This window comes from Balaenoptera physalus (assembly GCF_965194825.1).
Source record: "Balaenoptera physalus genome assembly, chromosome: 14".
Classification (NCBI taxonomy): domain Eukaryota; kingdom Metazoa; phylum Chordata; class Mammalia; order Artiodactyla; family Balaenopteridae; genus Balaenoptera; species Balaenoptera physalus.
In genome coordinates, this window is record NC_138893.1 from 36,779,863 (window position 1) to 36,804,577 (window position 24,715).

Genomic DNA, 24,715 nt, shown 5'->3' on the forward strand with positions numbered 1-24,715 from the left:
TCTGTGCTTCACTTTTAAAATTCTTAGCATCTATCACTAAATAACATATACTGTTTATTAATCATGTTTGTTGTCTATCTTTAAGCACCAGAAGTTAGCTCCAAAGAACAGAATGTCTGTTCTGTTCACTGTCATTTCCCCTGACACGCTGAGAGCTCTGAATAAGTATTTGTTGAGCGCGTATATGAGGAAACACCCTTGTATCCAGCACCCAACTGAAGGAATAAGACAAATCCCCTACATGACCCTCCTCCATTCCATCCTTTCCTCCTCGATCAGAGGTGGCCATGAATCTAAAGTTGTTTATCACTCCCCTGCTTTTTAAAAAAATACTGTGTGTGTTTGAAACACAATATGTGTTTATATGCCTACAAATATACTGTTTAGTTTTGCGTATCTTTGACTTTCTATAAATGCAATCATTACGTATGCATTCTTCTGCGATTTGGTTTTTTCATTCAACAGTGTGTCTTTGAAGTTCATCCATGTTACGTGTAGCTTTGGTTCAGTTTTTGCCACTGTATAGTACTATACTGTATGATTACACCACCATTAATTTATCCATTTTTCTGTTTATTGATATTTGGATTGTATTTGGTTTTAGTGTTACACAAATTGTCTCTGTGAACATTCTTATACACGACCTTGCGATTGTGTGCTTTCAGATCTGGGGCTGGACTTGAAAGGTTGTGGGGTCTTTTGTTCTTAGTCTTTATTGGATAGTGTCAAATTATTTCCAAAGAGATTGTTCCAATTTACGTTTCCATCAGCACTGTTCTGGTTGCTCCACATTCTCACAATAACTGGGTATTATCAGACTTTCATAGTTTTGCCAATCTGTTGGCAGTAAAACCACCTCGTGGTTTCAGTCAGTGTTTCCTTGATTATCAATGTTATTAAGTGTCTTTTCTTTGGCTATTTGGGTTTTTTCCTCTGTAAGTGCCTCTTGACCATTTTTTATTTGGTTATTTTTTTCTGTTGTATTTGTAAGCATTCCTTACATATTCTGGATAAAAATATCTTGTTCGTTACAAATGTTGCACTATATCCTTCTGATTGTGGGATTTTTACTTTATGTTTTCTTTTCCTGAACAGAAGTTCTTAATTTTAGTGTAATTAAATATATATTATTTTCTTTGTCAGTTATCCTTTTTACTCAGAAGTTAGATATCTGATACTGTCTTCTAATTGTTTTATAGTTCTTCCTTTTATATTTAAGTCTTAATCCACCTGGAATAGATTTTTTAGAATGTATAGAATGATGTAGGGGGGGCCAACTTCATGTGTATAACCAATTGTCCAAGCACTATTTGTTGAAAAATCCAATCTTCCCACCGGCCTGCAGACGCCAGTTTCATAATGTATCATTTCCATATTTGTTTGGGTCTTTGTCTTTTGTTCCATTGATCTGTCTACCCTTTTACTCAACATTTATTCTTTTAATTTAATTTTTATTTTATTGTGGTAAGAACACTTTATATGAGATCTACCCTCTTAACATATTTTTAAGTGCATAATACAGATGGTTATCTATAGGCAAAATGTTATACAACAGATCTTTTGAACATATTCATCTTGCATAACTGAAACTTTATACCTGTTAATTAACAACACCTCATTTAAAAAACACTTTAGAAAGTAAGGATAGAAAGCTACTTCCTTAACATAACAATAATACTTCTCAGGAACCAATGCTTAACGATGAAAGACTAGAAGCATTTTCATTTACACCAGATGCTCGTTATTTATTATAATTTAAGTTGTTCTGAAGGTGTTAAATAATGCAACAATTCAGTAACAAGTAATACACCAACTGGGAAGGAGGGGGCAATATTCCCTTATTTCCAAATGCTATCACTATATTTATGAAAAAAACCATTGAAAATAATAAGAGAATTCTGTAAAGTGGTCAGTTATAAACGTTATATGCAAAATTCAACAGATTCCTTTCTGTGGAAACAATTCATATCACAAAAGAGAGTCTACTCACAAAAACAATAAGAGACTAAATATCTAGGAATCCCAAGAGTAACTAATAGCAAATACCTATTGAGGGTGAGGGATTTTTTACGCTATCACTTAATCCTCAAAGTAAACTGTGGTTATGTGTTATTACTATACTCATTTTGTAGTTGAAAGACCTGAGCTGCGGAAGGGTTTAATAGCTTCCCAAGGTCATTCATAGAACACAGCAGTCAGGATTTGAACCAAAGATCATGATCTTAACCACTAGGCAAGAGTGCCACTCTACCTTTTACAAAGAAAATCATAGGACTCTACTAAGGGATCAGAAAAATGTCCAATTCAGTGGACACATGTGAAGAGGATGGCTGCATGTAATGAAGGATGTCAGGTCTTATCAGATTATATTTGAATTAATGCAAACCCAATAAAATCCTGACAGAATTTTTTTTAATGTAACAACTTTATTGATTTATAATTATTCATATCAGGATTTTTTTCTTAATTTGCCAAATGATTCTAAGTTCTAGAAGTCTAAACATGGAAATTCTGACAAGAGGAGGGTAACTTGCCTAAGCTGATACTAAAATATACTATAAAGCCATATTTATTAGAATAATGAGGTACTGGGGTAGAAATAGGCCAGGGTCCTCAAGCTGGAGCAACTCTGCCCCTCAAAGACATTTGGCAATATCTGGTGACATTTTTGATCGTTACAACTCAGGGATGGGTGCTACTGGCATTGGGTGGATAGAGGTCAGGGATGCTGCTAAAAATCCTATAATGCCCAGGACAGCCCCTCACTCCCACCCCAGCCAGTAATTCGGCACCAAATAAAGAATAATCTGGCCCCCAAATGTCAATAGTGCCAAGGCGGAGAAACTAAAATAGACAAATGAATAGAACAGAGTAGAGAAAGTAGCATTAGACATTAGCATCTATAGAAATATAATATAATATAAAGGTGTCATTAAACCAGTGGAACATTATGATTAATTAATGAACCATTTGAAAAACAAAATTAAAGTCAATCCTAATCTCATTTCTTACACCAAATCTGACAGTGCATAAAAGTTAAAAACATCTCCACAGAATAAAAACAAAGACAAAATAAAAACCACAACCTGGGGAAAATAAGTGCAATATATAGGTCAGACAAAAAATTAATATCCCTGATATACAAAGAGTTTTTATAAACTGATAAGGAGAAGACAAACCACACAGATAAAATAGGCAAAGCACATAAACAGGATGCTCAGAAATTAAAAATATGTATAAATATAATAATGAAAAGTGAAAATTACATATAAAAAACAAAATATATAAAATGTAATAATGAAGTATAATAATGAGAGATGCAAATTAAAATGAGATATCATTTTGACAGGCAAAAAACCAAAAGCCTGCAATGACTGAAGACACAGACTTTTGAGTCAAATCTCCTGGAACGAATCCTGCAGAGCCCTCTCTTACTGGCAGTAACAAGTATTACTAGCAATGTAAGCCTTCTATCCTCCAGTCTCGGGAAAGCTACAAAGGGCATCCACTGCGGTTATGGTTACATACTGAATAGTCTAAATTTACGTGGCCCAAATGCTGGATTAACAGCATTCTTTTATATAAACTGACCCTATTTGACTGTATAAACCTATGCAAATTCATTTCTTCTGGTGCAAATTTACTGGAGGCAATATCAGGAAATTTTACTAGCTGTAATGATTTATTCAGGCCTCTAGAGTGCCATTTATTTCCCAGAAGAAAAGTAGTTTAGAATATTTCAGTACTTCATTATTCAATGATTTCCCTCTAAAATCCATTAAAATTCAAGTAAAAAAAAAAAAATCTCCTATGGGGCTGCAAACATCCTTAATGGTTTGGGCCAGAGTTATGAATATTTCTGAAGAAATGATATTTGTCCATATCCCTAGTATCTTGAAAGGAGCTATTCTATATGAGAGAAAAAAAAAAATCCCTCTCCATTTGCTGTCCCTAAATTAAAATTCATGATTTGGTAGAGCACTTGAATACAACCCTTGTTTCTTATCATGTCTGTGGGAATTGTGATTCCCAGGCAGCCTGACGTCAAGTGAAACCCAAAATCACAGCGCAGAAAAAACCCCAAAAACCCAAATACCCAGTGCTGCCTGGGTCCTCAGACACCATTTCCATGAGGCTGAAGTTGCCCAGTGGGCCAGTAACAGAGGGCTGTCAAATAGCACAGGTGGGCTGCGTGGACTTGCCACCAAAACCTGTCCTCCAGTCACACATCACATCTTGAGACAGCCCAACCATGAGCACCCTTGCTCAGCTCAGGTCCCCAAGAGTCACAGCTGCTGGCAGGAGGAAAGGCAGTTCTCATGAGTCTGCTCTCCTTTCTGAGCACAGGGATGTCACTAAGGCCCGCGGGTTGGATGAAAGAATGACTCAGAAACCAAAGCATTTAGAAAAGAAAAGAAGACGTTTACTCGCAGAGAAGTTGCAAGGATGTCATTCTTTAGGAAGATCAACTCATTAAATAAAACACCCAATAGGAATTTAAGAAAAAAACATAAGATTACCAAAGTCACCAGGCTGATATTAGTCTGTTAATAGCGAACCTATTCACAAAAACTGGACACATCTTTAGCCAACAGCTCTGCAAAAGTTAAGGATAAAATGATTCTATTATGGAGTTAACTTACAGAAATGCTCAAAATCTTCCACTCGTTCCCCAACTTTCTTGAAATGAATGAATTCCAAATTCCTTACCACGTCTTATAAGGCTGGTCTCTCTGCTCCCTGACGTTATGTCCTCTCACTTCCTCCCTTGTGCTCTGGGCTCTGACCAAACTGTATCCTGTGCTGTTTTTCAGACACACAGGCTCTTACCTGAGGCAAATATATTTGTCGAATAAATTCATGAGCATGAGTTTGAAAGTATGAGAGACAAGGACTTGCAGAAAGATCAACAGTTGTTCCCGTGGCTTCCCACATGGATTCTAGAGAGGTGGCAGTGACTGGATTTCAAGTTCCCTCCTGGGCATGAAATCTTGCCCTTCAGTGCTCTTCTCCAGCCCAGCCCCACTGTGCTATTTTTTCTCAACCTCTTTTAAAGTATTCTCTGTCTGCTTAGCAGCCTATTAAGGTGTCTGGATGTGCCTATGCATGTAGGACTTCTTGGGGACAGGGGGTGGGTAGAGGGAAGAGGCCTTCTTTCACAATATCTCAAACCTCATCGGCAGTTATATAAAGCTTGGTTGCATCCTAGAGCTCCCAAATGGTAATTATAAGACTTGTCAAATGCCACTACTCAGTAAAAGAGATCAAAAAAGGAAAGAGTTAAAATTCTTCAGAACCAGTGAAGAGAGCCTCGTTGTTGTGAGCTGTGATAAAAAAGAGAGGGAGAAAAAACACCAAGCTAATAATTTGTGCTGAAATTTTTCTTTTGTTCCCTAATTAAGATAGCCTTGTGATCAATCTTTGTTTCTCAACCTTGGCTGCACATTGGAATCATTTGAAGATCTTTAAAGAAAATACTGATGCCTGGGACCCACCCCAGGGATGCTGATATAAATTGGGCTAGAGAGTGGTCTAGATGTTGGGATTTTTAAAGCTCCTCATGAGATTCTGGTGTGCACTTTAATATCACCAGTTAAAATGATATGGAATGATATGGTATAATCATTTATAATGATGATGGCACAGTGCTTAATTAAACCGGATACCTATACTAACAAGTACAATTGGCAAATATTTTTGAGATCACACATAAGTATAGGTACATGTTGAGTCACTGTGCTGTAGATACCAGTTGGTGTGTTTTACAGAGAGAATGAAGAATATCTGAGAATCCAGCATTCTAAACACCTTAAAGGAGGATATTAAGGAGGTTTCTTCTTTTTTCTTAAAACTATGCCTATTTGGCTGCAGGAATAGAGGTGCAGGAAGTGGAGGGGAAAATTATCAAGTGACAGTAAATATTAAAATCTTGGAAATCAAGTAGTTTTTCACCACAGTTTGCTCTTCTTAGAAATTCCAAAATTTTATCATCAGCATTAAAACATGTATTTTATTCAAGAAGTGAGAGGTTCAGGCTCTCACTTCTTGAATAAAAATGAATGAATATATTACTGAGGTACCTCACTTGAAATTGTGGAGTAGATATCATTGGGGCATTGAAAATGTGTATTGAAAGTGCTTTGATCTCCTTCACGTGACCACACTTCCCCTTGGAATTTAAGCTCATTTCTCTGCACACAGCATGCTACACACACGTTCCACGGCTGTAACACGATCATATTCAAAATGTCACCACTTTTTTCAACACTGTGTCAGGATCAGAAGGCGTTTTGTTGACCAACTGTTCTTTGTGAAGCCAGGCATGCATTAACTGGACTTCTGGTGCCTCTCAGTTGTGTAGTCACAGCCTTTTTGCTGTCTGTACTGATCCCAGTACACCTTTTCCAATTTATCTTATGGCTCACTAACCTGTCGTTTACTATATGGAAGTCCTTCCCCCTGCAGCATGGACTTTCAGCGGGAGGAGGAAAAGTCATCAAACATCTCCCCTCACACGGCTTTACATGTCTGGTTTTCTACAGCTATACGCCTAGGGTACACACAGTGATAGCAATTCCATGGGGTAGTATGCTATTTGTACTCATGGGGTTCAGGACATGCTACCCCAAAATATGACACCTTGGCATATTGAACACTTTAAACTGAAGGAATTTGAGAAATGGCATGTACAAGAAGGGCTTTCTGCCCTTCCCTGGAGCACCCCATGTGAGAGGTGCCCTCCCTCTACCCAGAGGAAGGGACTCAGAGAGGAATGTGAATGAACAGGCCTTGATACTTTCCCCCAGTTTATTACACTTAGCTCATAGTCTTTGCCCCATCGCATCTTCCCATGACTTTCCACTCCTCATCAAACCTAGCATAAAATCACTCAAGCTTAACTGTTTCTTCAAGTCCTCATTTCCTTAGGAAGGCTCCTGTGTCACATAAACCTTATATTAAATACATTTGTATGCTTTTCTCTTGTTAATGTCTTTTATTACAGGGGTCCCAGTCAATGATGCAAAGGGTAGAGGAAAAATATATTTTTCCTCCCCTATAATGCTATGAAAGTCCAACAATTTCATCTGATAAAGGAATTTCACCAATTTATTCTGTGCTCTCTCAAAAGTGTCTGTCTCTGACCTTGAACCTGGTTTTGTAAACTCCTCTGTGATTCTGTGACTCGTACTTGTTTTTGCTACAAGGAACGTGAGCTTGAAAAATGCCTTTGTGTTCTTGATCTCATCCGCTATTAATAAACCTCATACTGGAAGGTATGATGTTCTGCTTGTTTTAAAAAATACTCAATATACTTAACAAAGAGGTCACCATGTTCTGCTTAAAAATGAAATGAGAGTGTCAAAAACTTTATGCTACTTTTGGAGAAATATTTATATACTGGAGCCCTGAAGGAAAATGGAAGATGTTTTGCTATTCAGTTAGTTCCTCTCATCCTTCCAGATCCATTTGACTCAGAGCTGGTTTTGCATTTGTTATATTATTCTGTACTATGGTATTTGCTACTATTTTCATCTCTGATTTTCCATCTCAGTGAATAACTTTTGAGCCATTGATCCTTTTTCGTAAAATTGGGGATATATCAAACACAAGAGTAACAACAACTTAGGCAAATTAACAAGTTCAGTTGACGAATAAACCCACAAATGATGTGAGAATCTGAGAACTGCTCTTGTTAAGTAAAACGGCTGCTGAGGGCTAAAGGACTTGTTGGATGTTTACAGTACATGCTGCAGTTGTTAAGAAGGGAAGCAGATTTCCGTGGAAATCATAGCAAGTGTTACATTGCATATTTATCAAAGGCGTGTGAACAAAATTGTTTCATCTCTTTATTCCTCTGAAACTGCCAAACCACATGCTCGCCCCTTGACAGATTCCTCCCTGTGAAGTGTGGAACAGAAAACTCCACAGGGATAGGACTGTGTCTGTACTTTGCCCAGCCGGGTACCTGGACATGGTCAACTCTGTACGTACCTGTTGAAGGAGTTAGTACATTCACCATCATCAGCCTCAATAGGTGAAGAGTTCTTGATTTCTCCCACTTTATCATCTTCTACTCTCAGAACCCTATGCATGTTAAGAAGTAAGTGCAAACAGATTATACTTTTCTGCCTACTCAAAGGGCACAAGGGATAAGAGTCACACCTTGAGCCCAGGATGACAAATCGATTTTGATTTGTGTATCAACAATAATTAACTGGTAGTGACTGCTTGGAGCATTGGAGTGAGAAGGATTCTGAGGTCACATCTGATTTCAGTGGGAAAGAGGATGGTGATCAATTAGTAGTGGGACTGTGGGTTGGGAGTGAAAATTGGCATCACATTGGGCATGAATTTTCCATTCCCATCTTTAGTTAGTTATTTTGCAGTAAAAAGCTAAACACTTTAAGTGCCGATGGTGGAATTTAAGGTGCCAGCAATGAGGTAGAGGAGTGATTGAGAATATCAGCCATTTGATGGATTCTCCAAAAATCCCAAGGCTTCACCTGCCTACAGTCTGCTCCATGCAGGATACTAGGTGAGGCTTTGGGGACAATAAGTGACACAAATCAAGAGTTCCTATACCTGACTGAATATCAGAAATTCCTATGGAACTTTATTATATCAATTCCTCAATTGAGACCTATTGGCTCATACACTCAGGGATTCAGTATTTAAAAAAACATCCTGTGATGACTCGGATTCACACGCAAGTTTGGGAGACAGTGATAAAATCTACTCGGGAGAACCAAAACCTGAATCCTTCCCAGCAGAATGCCTAGGAAGTTGTTTGTCAAAGCTGTTGCTTAAGGATTCTACACAGCGATGACAGATAGTATCTTCCTAGACTCTGATGTCCTGATATCTGGTTGTCTCTTTTTGTGATGCTAGCAGTCATGGGATAATCATTGCTTAGCTCCTTCTAGGGTTTAAAAATAACGATATTCTACTTATGTCATTCCTTTTTCATATTTTAGCTGGAATATTACTATAAAGAGAAATTTGCCTCTTTACTATTACTTGCCTCTTTAGTAAGTATTTAATTACTCTGAATTACAGTTCGTATAGAAAAGGCAGGATAAATGATCAATTTCCCATTTATTTGTCAATTTTCAAAGTAATGAGTTTAATATCCTTCAAAGGTGATTAATAAAATTTTGTTTTTATTTAAATTATCAATTGGAACTCATGGATAAAATATACTTAAATTCTTTCAGTCCTTTGCCATATAACTACTGTTTATTGATGCTCATTTTGTTCTATCTGCAACCAGTAGGGGCTTCTAAGGAGTTGTTGGCGCCTCAGTCTTTTTGACATGATCCTACTAACCCTTGATAGTTTCCCTGCGTTTAGGTCTGAAAAAATGTTGCAGCTTTCTCTTTTATGTGGAATCAGCCATTGCTCCAAGGAGCCTTGGTTCTTTTTGACAGGAAATAGCATTTAGAGGCCACAATCTGAATGCTAGGGGTGTTCATCACTACTGGGTTGTCATTGTTTCTTTTTTAAAAAAATTTTTATTTGTAGATTTATTTACAAATCAATGACAGATAGAGAAACCAATAATGGGCATAAATGTTTAATAATTACAAAGGAGGATATGTAAATGCCCTGTAAGGACATGAAAAGATGCTTTCTCTATCATTTGTCATCAGATAAATTCAAATTAAAACCAATATGAGATATCACTACACACTCACCAGAATGGCTAAATTATTGACAGAAGGACTGCCAATACCAAGTGTGCTGAGGATGTGGAGGCAAAAAGAACTCTCCAATGCTGATAACAGTGTGAATGGCTGCACTCCCCTGCAGAGCTTCCTGGCGGTTCCTAGCAAAGCTGAGTATGTGCACACTTCGTGAATCTGCAAGTCCATTCCTAGGTTTATACTTGAAACAATGCACACAAAATATACACTCAAAAATATTCATACATACAAAAATATTCATAGAAGCATTATTTGCAAATAGCTTCAAACTAGAAACAACCTAAGTGTCCACCAACTGTAGAATGGATAGATAAATAGTCATGCCAAAGAATTCTACACAACACTGAAAAAGATCAAACTATTGCTATTTGCAACAATAGACATAACGTTGGCCAAACTGAGAATGAATAAATGCTGCATGATCCCATTTGTATCAAATTAAGAAAAACAAGCAACACTAACCTATGGTAATAGAAATCAGAGTAGTGGTTACCTTATTAGTAATTAGTAATTTGTAATGATTGAGAGGAGCACAAAGGAGATTTCTGTAATGCCATTACTGTTCTTTTAAAAAAACTTTACATAGGTGTGTTTACTTTGAAAAAATACATTGAGCTGTACATTTCGGATTTGTGTACTTTCTTGTATGTATGTTTATTTCAATTAAAATAACTTAAATGAAAGCAAACCATGGCAGTCCCTCTCCTGGGGGCTTCTATCCTATACGGTGACCTGGGTTACACCGTGTACATAAAGTGTAGTTTTCCAGCTTTCACTGTTTCTACCAACATGTGATTCACCCACCAGCCCCATTTATCCTCCTTCTAACCTCTCCAGTAGTGTGGCAGACCAGTCTGTCGTCAATGGAGTGAACCACAGAAGGAGAGGACATAAAGTGTGAGGATTAAAGATGCAGAGAACCCCTGAAACATGAGTCACTCCGACGACAAGAGCTACAAAGAGATGGCAGGGTTTTGCCCCATTCAATGCAAGAAGTATCAGCAGCTCAAAGATTCATTAATCATAGCATTTTTCCATAGTTACATAAAAATGGAATGCTTCTAACTTTGAAATCAGTTGTCATAGAACTGACTTGTCATTTTGCTGGGAGAAGTAATCTAAATTTAACCTAAAGAGTTATTACAGAAACCACATCAAATGTTGCCCTATAAAACACTAATCAAGGTAGTTGTTTAACCCTGTGACATTCAAGTTACCATATCTCTAACTATTTTTTTGAATTTATTTATTTATGTATACAGCAGGCTCTTATTAGTTATCTATTTTATACATATAAGTATATATATATGTCAAACCCAATCTCCCAATTCATCCCACCACCCCCCCTACACCCACTTTCCCCCCTTGGTGTGCATACGTTTGTTCTCTGCGTCTGTGTCTCTATTTCTGCCTTGCGAACTGGTTCATCTGTACCATTTTTCTAGATTCCACATGTATGTGTTAATATACAATATTTGTTTTTCTCTTTCTGACTTACTTCACTCTGTATGACAGTCTCCAAGTCCATCCATGTCTCTACAAATGACCCAATTTTGTTCCTTTTTATGACTGAGTAATATTCCATTGTATATATGTACCACTTCTTCTTTATCCATTCATTCGTCTGTTGATGGGCATTTAGGTTACTTCCATGACCTGGCTATTGTAAATAGTGCTGCAATGAACATTGGGGTGCATGTGTCTTTTTGAATTATTGTCTTCTCTAGGTATATGCCCACTAGTGGGATGGCTGGGTCATATGGTAATTCTATTTTTAGTTTTATAAGGAACCTCCATACTATTCTCCACAGTGGCTGTATCGATTTACATTCCCACCAACAGTGCAAGAGGGTTCCCTTCTCTCACACCCTCTCCAGCATTTGTTGTTTGTAGATTTTCTGATGATGCCCATTCTAACTGGTGTGAGGTGATACCTCATTGTAGTTTTGGTTTGCATTTCTCTAATAATTAGTGGTGTTGAGCAGCTTTTCATGTGCCTCTTGGCCATCTGTATGTCTTCTTTGGAGAAATATCTATTTAGGCCTTCTGCCCATTTTTAATAGGGTTTTTTGTTTTTTTAATATTGAACTGCATGAGCTGTTTATATATTTTGGAGATTAATCCTTTGCCCGTTGATTCATTTGCAAATATTTTCTCCCATTCTGAGGGTTGTCTTTTCGTCTTGTTTGTAGTTTCCTTTGCTGTGCAAAAGCTTTTAAGTTTCATTAGGTCCCATTTGTTTATTTTTGTTTTTATTTCCATTATTCTAGGAGGTGGGTCAAAAAAGATCTTGCTGTGATTTATGTCAAAGAGTGTTCTTCCTATGTTTTCCTTTAAGAGTTTTACAGTGTCCAGTCTTACATTTAGGTCTTTACTACATTTTGAGTTTATTTTTGTGTATGGTGTTAGGGAGTGTTCTAATTTCATTCTTTTACATGTAGCTGTCCAGTTTTCCCAGTACCACGTATTGAAGAGACTGTCTTTTCTCCATTGTATATCCTTGCCACCTTTGTCATAGATTAGTTGACCATAGGTGCGTGGGTTTATCTCTGGGTTTTCTATCCTGTTCCATTGATCTATATTTCTGTTTTTGTGCCAGTACCATATTGTCTTGATTACTGTAGCTTTGTAGTATAGTCTGAAGTCAGGGAGTCTGATTCCTCCAGCTCCGTTTTTTTCCCTCAAGATTGCTTTGGTTATTTGGGGTCTTTGGTATCTCCATACAAATTTTAAGATTTTTTGTTCTAGCTCTGTAAAAAATGCCATTGGTAATTTGATAGGGATTGCATTGAATCTGTAGATTGCTTTGGGTAGTATAGTCATTTTCACAATATTGATTCTTCCAATCCAAGAACATGGTATATCTCTCCATATGTTTGTGTCATCTTTGATTTCTTTCATCAGTGTCTTATAGTTTTCTGAGTACAGGTCTTTTACCTCCTTAGGTAGGTTTATTCCTAGGTATTTTATTCTTTTTGTTGCAATGGTGAATGGGATTGTTTCCTCAATTTCTCTTTCTGATCTTTCGTTGTTAGGGTATAGGAATGCAAGAGATTTCTGTGCATTAATTTTGTATCCTACAACTTTACCAAATTCATTGATTAGCTCTAGTAGTTTTCTAGTGGCATCTTTAGGATTCTCTATGTATAGTATCATGTCATCTGCATACAGTGACAGTTTTACTTCTGCTTTTCCAATTTGATTCCTTTTATTTCTTTTTCTCCTGTGATTGCCGTGACTAGGCCTTCCAAAACTATGTTGAATAATAGTGGCAAGAGTGGACATCCTTGTCTTGTTCCTGATCTTAGAGGAAATGCTTTCAGTTTTTCACCATTGAGAATGATGTTTGCTGTGGGTCTGTCATATATGGCCTTTATTAGGTTGAGGTAGGTTCCCTCTATGCCCACTTTCTGGAGAGTTTTTATCATAAATAGGTGTTGAATTTTGTCAAAAGATTTTTCTGCATCTATTGAGATAATCATATGGTTTTTATTCTTCAATTTGTTAATATGGTGTATCACATTGATTGATTTGCATATATTGAAGAGTCCTTGCATCCCTGGGATAAATCCCACTTGATCATGGTGTATGATCCTTTTAATGTGTTGTTGGATTCTGTTTGCTAGTATTTTGTTGAGGACTTTTGCATCTATATTCATCAGTGATATTGGTCTGTAATTTTCTTTTTTTATAGTATCTTTGGTTTTGGTATCAGGGTGATGGTGGCCTCGTAGAATGAGTTTGGGAGTTTTCCTTCCTCTGCAATTTTTTGGAAAAGTTTGAGAAGGATGGGTGTTAGCTCTTCTCTAAAGGTTTGATGGAATTCACCTGTGAAGCCATCTCGTCCTGGACTTTTGTTTGTTGGAAGATTTTTAATCACAGTTTCAATTTCATTACTTGTGATTAGTCTGTTCATATTTCCTTTTTTTTTCCTGGTTCAGTCTTGGAAGGTTATACCTTTCTAAGAATTTGTCCATTTCTTCCAGGTTGTCCACTTTATTGGCATAGAGCTGCTTGTAGTAGTCTCTTATGATGCTTTGCATTTCTGCGGTGTCTGTTGTAACTTCTCCTTTTTCATTTCTAATTTTATTGCTTTGAGTCCTCTCCCTCTTTTTCTTGATAAGTCTGGCTAATGGTTTATCAATTTTGTTTATCTTCTCAAAGAAGCAGCTTTTAGTTTTATTGATCTTTGCTATTGTTTTCTTTGTTTCTATTTCATTTATTTCTGCTCTGATCTTTTTGATTTCTTTCCTTCTACTAAATTTGGGGTTTTTTTTTTCTTCTTCCACTAGTTCCTTTAGGTGTAAGGTTAGATTGTTTATTTGAGATTTTTCTTATTTCTTGAGAATAAGAAATAATTTTATTCTATAATATTCTAATAAATAATTTTATTCTATTAGATTCCCTCTTAGAACTGCTTTTGCTGCATCCCATAGGTTTTGGATCATCGTGTTTTCATTGTAATTTGTCTCTAGGTACTTTTTGATTTCCTCTTTGATTTCTTCAGTGATCTCTTGGTTATTTAGTAACGTGTTGTTTAGCCTCCATGTGTTTGTGTTTTTTACGTTTTTTTCCCTATAATTTATTTCTAATCTCATAGTGTTGTGGTCGAAAAAGATGTTTGATATGATTTCAGTTTTCTTAAATTTACCGAGGCTTGATTTGTGACCCAAGATGTGCTCTGTTCTGGAGAATGTTCCGTGCGCACTTGAGAAGAAAGTGTAATCTGCTGTTTTTGGATGGAATGTCCTATAAATATCAATTAAATCTATCTGGTCTATTGTGTCATTTAAAGCTTCTGTTTCCTTATTTATTTTCATTTTGGATGATCTGTCCATTGGTGTAAGTGAGGTGTTAAAGCCCCCCACTATTATTGTGTTACTGTCGATTTCCTCTTTTATAGCTGTTAGCAGTTGCCTTATGTATTGAGATGCTCCTATGTTGGGTGCATATATATTTATAATTGTTATATCTTCTTCTTGGATTGATCCCTTGATCATTATGTAGTATCCTTCCTTGTCTCTTGTAACATTCTTTATTTTAAAGTCTATTTTATCTGATATGATTATTGCTACTCCAGCTTTCTTTTGATTTCCCTTTGCATGGAATATCTTTTTCCATCCCCTCACTTTCAGTCTGTATGTGTCCCTAGGTCTGAAGCAGGTCTCTTGTAGACAGCATATATATGGGTCTTGTTTCTGTATCCATTCAGTGAGCCTGTGTCTTTTGGTTGGAGCATTTAATCCATTCACATTTAAGGCAATTATCAATATGTATGTTCCTATCACCATTTTCTTAATTGTTTTGGGTTTGTTTCTGTAGGTCCTTTTCTTCTCGTCTGTTTCCCACTTAGAGAAGTTCCTTTAGTATTTGTTGTACAGCTGTTTTGTTGGTGCTGAATTCTCTTAGCTTTGGCTTTTCTGTAAAGCTTTTGATTTCTCCATCGAATCTGAATGAGATCCTTGCCGGGTACAGTAATTTGGTTGTAGGTTCTTCCCTTTCATCACTTTAAGTATATCATGCCACTCCCTTCTGGCTTGTAGAGTTCCTGCTGAGAAATCAGCTGTTAACCTTATGGGAGTTCCCTTGTTTGTTGTTTGTCATTTTTCCCTGTTGCTTTTAATAATTTTTCTTTGTCTTTAATTCTTGTCAATTTGATTACTATGTGCCTCGGCATGTTTCTCCTTGGGTTTATTCTGCCTGGGACTCTCTGTGCTTCCTGGACTTGGGTGGCTATTTCCTTTCCCATGTTGGGGAAGTTTTTGACTATAATCTCTTCAAATATTTTCTCAGGTCCTTTATCTCTCTCTTCTCCTTCTGGAACCCCATAATGTGCATGTTGGTGCATTTAATGTTTTCCCAGAGGTCTCTTAGGGTGTCTTCATTTCTTTTCATTCTTTTTTCTTTATTCTGTTTTGCAGCAGTGAATTCCACCATTCTGTCTTCCAGGTCACTTATCCGTTCTTCTGCCTCAGTTATTCTGCTATTGATTCCTTCTAGTGTATTTTTCATTTCAGTTATTGTATTGTTCATCTCTGTTTGTTTGTTCTTTAATTCTTCTGGGTCTTTGTTAAACATTTCTTGCATCTTCTCTATCTTTGCCTGCATTCTTTTTCCAAGGTCCTTGATCATCTTCACTATCATTATTCCGAATTCTTTTTCTGGAAGGTTGCCTGTCTCCACTTCATTTAGTTGTTTTATTGGGGTTTTATCTTGTTCCTTCATCTGGTACATAGTCCTTTGCTTTTTCATTTTGTCTATCTTTATGTGAATGTGGTTTTTGTTCCACAGGCTGCAGGATTGTAGTTCTTCTTGCTTCTGCTGTCTGCCCTCTGGTGGATGAGGCTATCTAAGAGTTTTGTGCAAGCTTCCTGATGGGAGGGACTGGTGGTGGGTAGAGCTGGGTGTTGCTCTGGTGGGTGGAGCTCAGTAAAACTTTAATCTGCTTGCCTGCTGGTTGGTGGGGCTGGGTTCCCTCCCTGTTGGTTGTTTGGCCTGAGGCGACCCAGCACTAGAGGCTACAGGCTCTTTGGTGAGGCTAATGGCGGACTCTGGGAGGACTCATGCCAAGGCGTGCTTCCTCGAACTTCTGTTGCCAGTGTCCTTGTCCCCATGGTTAGCCACAGCCATTCCCAGCCTCTGCAGGAGACCCTCCAACACTAGCAGGTAGGTCTGGTTCAGTCTCCTATGGGGTCACTGCTTCTTCCCTCTGGGTCCTGATGTGCACACTACTTTGTGTGGAGTCTCTGTTTCCCCCAGTCCTGTTGAAGTCCTGCAATCAAATCCCACTAGCCTTCAAAGTCTGATTCTCTGGGAATTCCTCCTCCCGTTCCCAAACCCCCAGGTTGGGAAGCCTGGCATGGGGCTCAGAACCTTTACTCCAGTAGGTGGACTTCTGTGGTATAACTGTTCTTCAGTTTGTGAGTCACCCACCCAGTGGTTATGGGATTTGATTTTATTGTGATTGCGCCCCTCCTACTGTCTCACTGCAGCTTCTCCTTTGTCTTTGGATGTGGGGAATCTTTTTTAGTGAGTTCCAGTGTCTTCCTGTCAATGATTGCTCAGCAGTTAGTTGTGATTCTGGTGCTCTTGCAAGAGGGAGTGAGTGCACGTCCTTCAACTCCGCCTTCTTGAACCAATCCTTTCTAACTATTTTCTCCATAACACTGTCTACACATACAACCAATGTTATATTTTGGATGAATTGGTGCATTGGTATATTAAAATTGAATCAATAACTGGTGGAATTCTATTTAAAAAAATCAACTTTGTTACTTGACTAAAATGCTCTTGTCACTTTTTAAAAACAAAACTGACCAGTTAGTTGTGTTAAATTGGCTTGTGGACAGAGCTTAAATGTTGTGTTCACACACTGTTGGGTGCTCTTCAACAAAGGGGAAAGTTCAGTCTCTGGAGAGAAATATCTTTATTGATTACTGCACCAACAGCAATTACACTGAAACAGAGGCTAGTGAGTAAGACTTCTAAGTTCTTATATAACCTGATGACAGGTAACTGAAGAACACCACAACGTGTGCCCATTCTGCTCCCACACGCTAGACATTCTGTGAAGCTGGACCATCACTACTATAGTTAGTGCTCACCTTCTCGGTTCCACAGGCACAGTCCCTGTCCCACCTGAAACGTGTGCTGGGGGAAGTCAACAGCAAACCAGCAAAGAGTCCAGAACCCAAAACTTCTCCTTTACTGATGTTATTCATGCATTGGGTGAACAAAACGTCCTCTATGTTTTATAACCCAATGCACACTGTTCCTCCAAGAGCAACAATTCAATGATGGGGGAAGTTTTTAAAATGATATTCTACCTTTACATGTGTTGTTATTCTTAAATTTCAAGATTGGTTCCAAATCAGAATTTAAAGGGAACTTAACCAGAGTGATATATTGAGATCTTGAGAACTAAAAATTTCACTGCATGTAGCACTGAGGTTTGATTCATTAAAAATTCATACAGTGTTGTACAGTGGTTTGTTGATTATTAAGCTGTCACTGGATGAAACAATATGCTCATTCTTCCACTAGAGGGCAGCTTAATAAATAATATATTAAACTCAAGTAAGCAAGGTTTTCCACAATAAAAAGACAAATCAAACTTTAAGAAAACATGAATGTATTAGGGACAATCAATGTACATCATAAAAACATATAGATCCCTAATGACAGCATTATATGGTTGGGAAGAATTATGAACACACAAGAAAATCCACATTTTTTTTTTAATTGATTGAGTCACCCACCTATCCACTCATTTATATATACATACCCTCACCTAATTAGCTGAAGGATTTCAGAATGAGAAAGCAATCTCAGAAATCATACATATGATCTTTGTTTTATAGGTGGACATGCTGGGGCTCAAAGTGAAATTATTTGCCTGAGTTTAATTGATTCTGGAATCAGAACCAGACCTCCAATTCACAATTCCCTGCTCTACATTCACTACATTAAAATTTTAAGATATTTTGAAAGTTCGAAAAGAAATAACCTGTTTCTGAGATTTCAGAAAACATCATCTGCATTGTTGGTACAAAATAGTATGTGCCCCATATTCCATTTGTTTTCTACAGTGTTCTTTTTCCAACTTGTGTGTTTTGGACTCCTTGGGCTTGTCTTTCTCTTTGTGATAACCAATAGAATTACAGTGTTTGCCCTTGAAAATCCACAAGGCTTCGTAAGTGCTGGTAAAAGAAACCTCTGCAAATAATACAGGAAAAATGTTGCATTTTCCCCTGCAGCTTCGGAGAAAAAGCAAATGGCATTGTGTATAATGAAAATGTTAGTCAAACATCTGGACTTTAGATGGTGATGTTATATCCCATGAAAGTAAACCTCATCCTGTGAAAGGTCTAATTTTGACTGGTTGACTTAAAAATGTTTTGCTGTGGAGATAAAATTTAAATTCCTTTCTGCTTTCCAGAAGCTACAAGTGTGCATATCTTTTCATTTTAATCCAGAAGGGAATCACTAACACTTCCTTTTTCTCACTCTTGCATGAGGTATTATGATTTGAATAGAATTCTTATTTAACCAAAGAGCTTGAGAGTCTTACCTCATATTAATGAACAGCGTCCAGAGGCATCACCTGCTGCCCACATGCTCTTCAAAGTAAAAGTCTGGAAAAAATGGTGTTTCCATTACTTTTAAGTGGTATTCTCATCTCCACACACAAATCTCTAGCCTTAAGTTATTTTAAATTTTAGGTTTGCTGTGGTTATTCCTAAATGATGGATTGAAGTTTGGTAATTGCATCTGTCTTCATGATGCATAGGCATTGCTCTGCAGTTGACGCCGTTAGGACCACTGGACTGTGTCTTACACGAGCCCAAGATGAGTGGATTAGTCATGCTCTGGTTAGCGTCATCCTAAATCTAGTGGGCATGGCCTTTGCTCCCTCTTCCTGGGACCCTCAAGGAAATTATTGCTCCTCTGGCCACAGTTGACAATCAGTAGATCCTTGATGGATAGATTTATGTGTGAATGTTTGAGAGAAATGTCAGTTCTGTTTCTCCAGGACCACAGGTACTGGAAAAATAAAGTACACTGAATTCCAAAATGGAATCTCTTATAACAGTATGTATGGCAACCACAGAATTCAGAAATGAAAACCTACTGCTCTCTCTCTTTATCATTATCAGTGAGTGAAGGATGAAGGTGTGAGAGTAGTTGAGTAAGCTGGCTCTTCTCTATGCCACTCTCACCCCTGTGCCTGCTTCTATCACAGTCCTTGTCATGATGTGTTATAATCAAGGATTTATTTTCCTGTGTCCTCTGCAATGCTATGTGTACCTCAAGAGCAAGGACTATTTCTTGCTTTTCATATACCCTTATGACTTAGCACAATGCCTGGCACATAAGGGTAACGCAATAAATGTTTTTTTAAATGAATGAATGAAAAAAAGCCTCCGAAAAGAAAAGAAAGGTATATGACTCTGTAAAGGTTAAATATTTGCAAAACTCAAACTTTGAAAATAGACTGTATAAAATAAAAAAGAAAAAAAAAAAAGAAAATAGACTGTATATGGGACAAAACATTTACCAAAAATCTTGGCCCAGTCTATATAGACATTGAGACATTCTCTCGTATTGGAGTGAAATCTAATAGAAAGACTCCACTCTCCTGAGTATAAGACTTAAATCATTTACAGCAGAACTCTTAGAGAATCATGTGTAAAATAAAGAAGCCCATCTGGTATTATAAGTATGTATTTGGGGAAAAAAAATAACAAAACATAACACAAAACACACCTATCATTTATATTACACAATCTGCAGAAAGTAAAGATTTACGAAATCTTTTTGGCCAGAGGGTATACGAAAAAAGATTGATATTCCCAAGTGTAGGAGTAAAGACCCCAGGAGGAACATAAGATTTTTATGTTTATCTAACATGAGCTTAGGTTTTAAAAGGCTGAGAAACAATAACTTGGAATAAATTATACTTCTGGTCCTGAGACACACTGCTTGTTCTGAAGAGCTGCAGAGTCAACACACCCTGATGGCTCTGTTAAGCAGGGAATTTCTATTTTTCACTCTGATCTGAGGAGCCTGGGGAAACAGACACACAACTCCACCAGGTATCTGAATTTTCCTCAACTTCTGCAGGAACATTTATGATCCACCTCCTCCAGCCCTAGCCATAGTGCAGAGTTCAATGCCTCTTCTGTAATTGGATCTTTACACAATTTGCCCCTTTCCTCCAATCTTCCTGGAGCACAAACCCTAGTAAATCTTCAAGTCACCTTTCTCCTCTCAGCCTGCCATTTAGCAACTAGATTTGAAGCCAGTCAGTATTTTGTTTTACCTACAACTCTAACTTTCAAATTTATAAAGTGAGTACATATATAATCCTTTGAATGAATAAAAGATCACCAGTTAACTTGAGAGCTGTAAGTAAGGTGTAGAAATTACCCATCTCGCATGGAGGGGGTCAATCCCCACTGCCCAGCAGACAGGAACCCGAATCCCATCAAGTGTCCCGACCTAAGTACTAGTTTACGGGAAATACACAGGAGAGAGGAATGTACTAAATGATACCAAGGGTTGAATGTGAGAAATTTTACAGGACAAGTAACCTGGTTTATTTAACAACTGGTGTGGAAGAAGGGGAAGGGGAACTGTTATAGATGAAAAGAGACTTAGGGACATGTTAATCATATGCAATTTGTGGATCTTGCTTGGATCCCAATTTAAACAAACCAACTGCCAAAAGAGCTTTTTCAGACAATCTGGGAGATTTAAAAACAAATTGAATGTAAGATGATATTAAGGAATTATGGTTAATTCTTTTGGTTAACCTTAAATTCATTTAAAAATTATTGTTAAAATAGATATTATGATTATGTTCAACAAATTTATTGTTTAGAGATTCATACTGATGTGTAAATGGGAGAGGTGGTATCACACGTAGGATCTGGTTTAAAATAGTTCAGCAAAAACAAACAAACAAAACAAAAACAGGGAGCGTGTGTTTGTGGATACACTTATAGAATTGGCAAAATCTGAAAATCATTTAACTCGCTGACAAGTTCTTGCGAGTTCTATTTAACCAATTTCTCTGCTGCTGTGAATATTTGAAAATTTCTACAACAAAAAGTAAAAAGAAAAAACAGTGCTGAATTCTGTTGAGGGATGGAATAAGTGAGTAAAACTTCCCATTCAACTTCGTACCTGGCAGTCACTGGAAACGTGAGTGAAAGCTATTTTCAGGTCAGATGGGACTAAAGGGGAAAACAGGGTTGAGAATGACTTTTTTCCCCCAATGGGAGAGACTTAGACTTTAAAAAATCTAAAGCAATGAGAGCTTGAATGTGCAAAGGAAAGAAAATGTAACCAATAGGATAGGATTCCCAAGAAGGCTAGAGACAGTGAGATCCAATGCACAGAGGCAGGCATTGGCCTTGGGTGGGAGAAGGGGCAGCTTCCTTATTAGAAAGAAAAAGGATAAAATGGATGCAGATGTAAGTAATTGACACGTTTGGATTAATAAGAGGAGAGATTTGCTCTCTGATGACCTCTGTTTTCTGTAAAAAGTAGGTGGAGAGTTTGGGGTAAGAGGTGTTAAAAGCGAAAAACAAACAAATAAACAAAAAACCAAAAAACAGGTAGAATTTCAGGACAGTGTTGATGATCAATTTATAGTTATACATGTCTTCTCTGAGACATGACTGTCCCAGTAGCCCTCAACTATTTGAGTGCTGGCCTAGAGGAAGAGGAACACTGGGTGTGCTCAGGTTGAGGTTTTGCCCAACAGGATGCAAAAAAAGGGAGTTTAGGGTGTTAATAGGCATTATTACTAAACTAAATTATCATGCAACTTAAGCTGGGTGTGAAAGGAAATGGGTTGGTGGGTTTCAAGAAAGTAGAAAGGTAATGGAACAGAAGTCGCATGGTCTGAGAAGTTCACTCCGTCGGCCTGAAGGGAAAGCAGTTGTGGTCCAAGAGGGGGATGCCTCCATGTGCAAGTTTAGAGGAGGGCATTTGTTGGTACTGTGATGATGAGGTACGAGTGTGAACCGATGGCAATGGGCAGTGGAGAAAGTGATGGCTAATGGGATTGGAAGTCACTTTTCAGCATTAAGGGCAGTTCGCTCAAGAAGCAGAAGAATTTCCTAACAGCCTTTGCCCCCAATACTCTGCTATAGTAACGCAGGGCACTCAGAGAGCAAGGGAATCATTTTTTTAAGAGCTTTCCTAGGCAGCAATACACACAGAAAATAATGTTGTCACCTTGAACTTTCAGATCTGCCTGGATAGCTCATGCACTATTTTTCATACGACATTTTTATAATGCAAAAAAGGGGACAGATATTAATTAACAATGGGACAGAAGTCTATAGTTCATTAAAATAGGGTTCCCAGACGTTAAGTGACTCCAATTTGTCTTTTCAAGCTTAGAAAGAGCCAGCCCAGAGACACCTCGAACAAGGAAGCAAGCCAGGACACACAGAGCCTAGCGCAGCATCCTGATTCATAATTCCTCCTCCCAGTTGGCAGCCCCTCCTGAAAGGAAGAAAGGCTGAGCAGAGAGCAGTGCAGGCTCGGGGCAGCTGCTCTAACAGGAGGTTTCCATCCCCCAAAGCCATGGACCAACTCCACTGCCAGGTTGCTCAGGAGTACTGGGGCCGCGATGCGGTTACTCAGTAGGGTTCAGACCCTCCTACAGGGCTCTTCGTGGCCTCCCTGTTACTGGGCTGGCGCGGGCCTCAGGCTGATATGGCACCAGGGAGGTAGGATGCTCAGCCGGATCATGCCAAACACAGCCTTATCTCCTCTCCTCCTTCCACTAAGCCTTGCTCTCCAATCCACCTTCTATCTCCTCCTTGCTCAGCGGGAGGGCCACCCCACTTTGTTCTCTGCTTTCTGCCACAACTCAAGTTCATGTACACCCATGGGTCTCTTCTTAAGGTTCAGTTGGCAACAAGGCACAAGGAGAATCAAGAAACCCTCTGCAGAGCATCTGTCATCATTTCTTTTCAACAATATTCATAGCACAGTGCTATGGGCCAAACACTGAGCCCAGTGATAGAGAACAGAACAAATAAAAACACTCATCTTTTATTTTCACTGGATGAGGACAACTGAATTAGACGAAATTGAAGCAAAATAAAAGAAAAAACACAAATGATACATTTAAATATTACAATATTGTTATTATAAACACAAAGGGTTAGTCAAGGGCTTTAGAAATGAAATGCTGCTTTTAGGTTAAATAAAAATTTGCAACGGGACCTTCAAGGCGCAGGGAGATGAGTAATTCTGTGGTAGGGGGTTTCTACAAGAAGGGGCTGATGATCCTCAGGGCCCATTACTAACTGATACATACATCATAGATAAGCTCCAAAATCTCTCTTACCTCACACACTCCCTGAAGACCAAGGAACACCTTGCAAATACTAATGCGCTCTCATTAGTTTTTATTATTAATCGATAGATGTATCAACCCACAGGGTTATCATCTACTATACATCATGAACTATAGACATAATTTGCCTTAGCGAGGTTTAACAACATAGTAAATATTCTTCGAATCATTTTAGAACAATGATTATTCCACCTGGAAATACTCTAAATGTACTTCAAACACTCAACCAGACAGAGGCTCATTTTCTGATGAGTTTACATCACCCTACTTGTAACACCTCCTCTTATTCAGGGAAATACTAACTCAGCTCTATTTTGTCACTGATACCCAGAATCCCAGGGCTCAGTCTGGTTTTAAGGGACAGATAAAAGCTTGTCAATAAGAAAAACATTCTATATAGAAAAAAGGCAACTGTACCTTTCTATCTCATTTACAAGGGCCAAGTTTGGTCTGGATACCAGCTTAATTTTTCCATTGCTCCCATTAAATAAATCCATCGAGATTATATCTGGAATTAGCATGGTTTCAGGATCTGGGCAATATTAGGTCCTACAAGGTTCTAGCTACAGAAGACAGATCTGAAAAATTTAAAGGGGAAAAAAGAGGATATTAATATGATTCCAGGGCAGGTGGGGTGGAAGACATAGGTAGGTCTTCTAATTTAATGAGTAGTAACTATTTTATAAACACTTCCACAAATATAGTATTGGTTTCTTAAATAATTTTTATTTCCTTTAATTGCAAACTTTCAAGGGCACAAATTTTTATACTATTTTCAAATTTCAAATTATATATGGGTTTTAAATGTCATTTGTAAAGTTTAAACTATGTTTGAAAGTGCAGAGGAAAAAGTAAGACTTACTCATATCCATGTTTTCCAGATATATCTATCACCATTTCTGCTCCCAGCTTATTCTGAGAATGTTCAAATGAAAGTTCCTTCCAAATGAACTCAATACTTGCAATGTTTCCAATGTTAATGTCTGCATCAATTAAATTTGTGTAAGTCATGCCTGGCTTCAGTGTTCCACTGTAAAGAGAAAAATAAAACTCATAAGCTTGCACAGGGTATTCACAATGCTGAAGTTGAAGACAACATCTGTGTGTACCATGGAAGAGAAAGTTTCAT

General features: G+C 37.8%; 1 protein-coding gene across 1 annotated transcript in view; it reads right to left on the reverse strand.

Annotated features, from left to right (window-relative positions):
- Positions 1–24,439, reverse strand: part of LOC309642208 (pancreatic triacylglycerol lipase) — a 66,481-nt gene extending 42,042 nt beyond the window's left edge. The window contains exons 1-2 of the mRNA XM_082423432.1: positions 24,004–24,439; positions 18,775–18,838 (exon numbers count right to left, since the gene is read on the reverse strand). The gene's annotated coding sequence lies outside the window, so the exon portion shown is untranslated. The remainder of the gene's footprint in view (positions 1–18,774; positions 18,839–24,003) is intronic.
- Between the last annotated feature and the right edge of the window lie 276 nt (positions 24,440–24,715).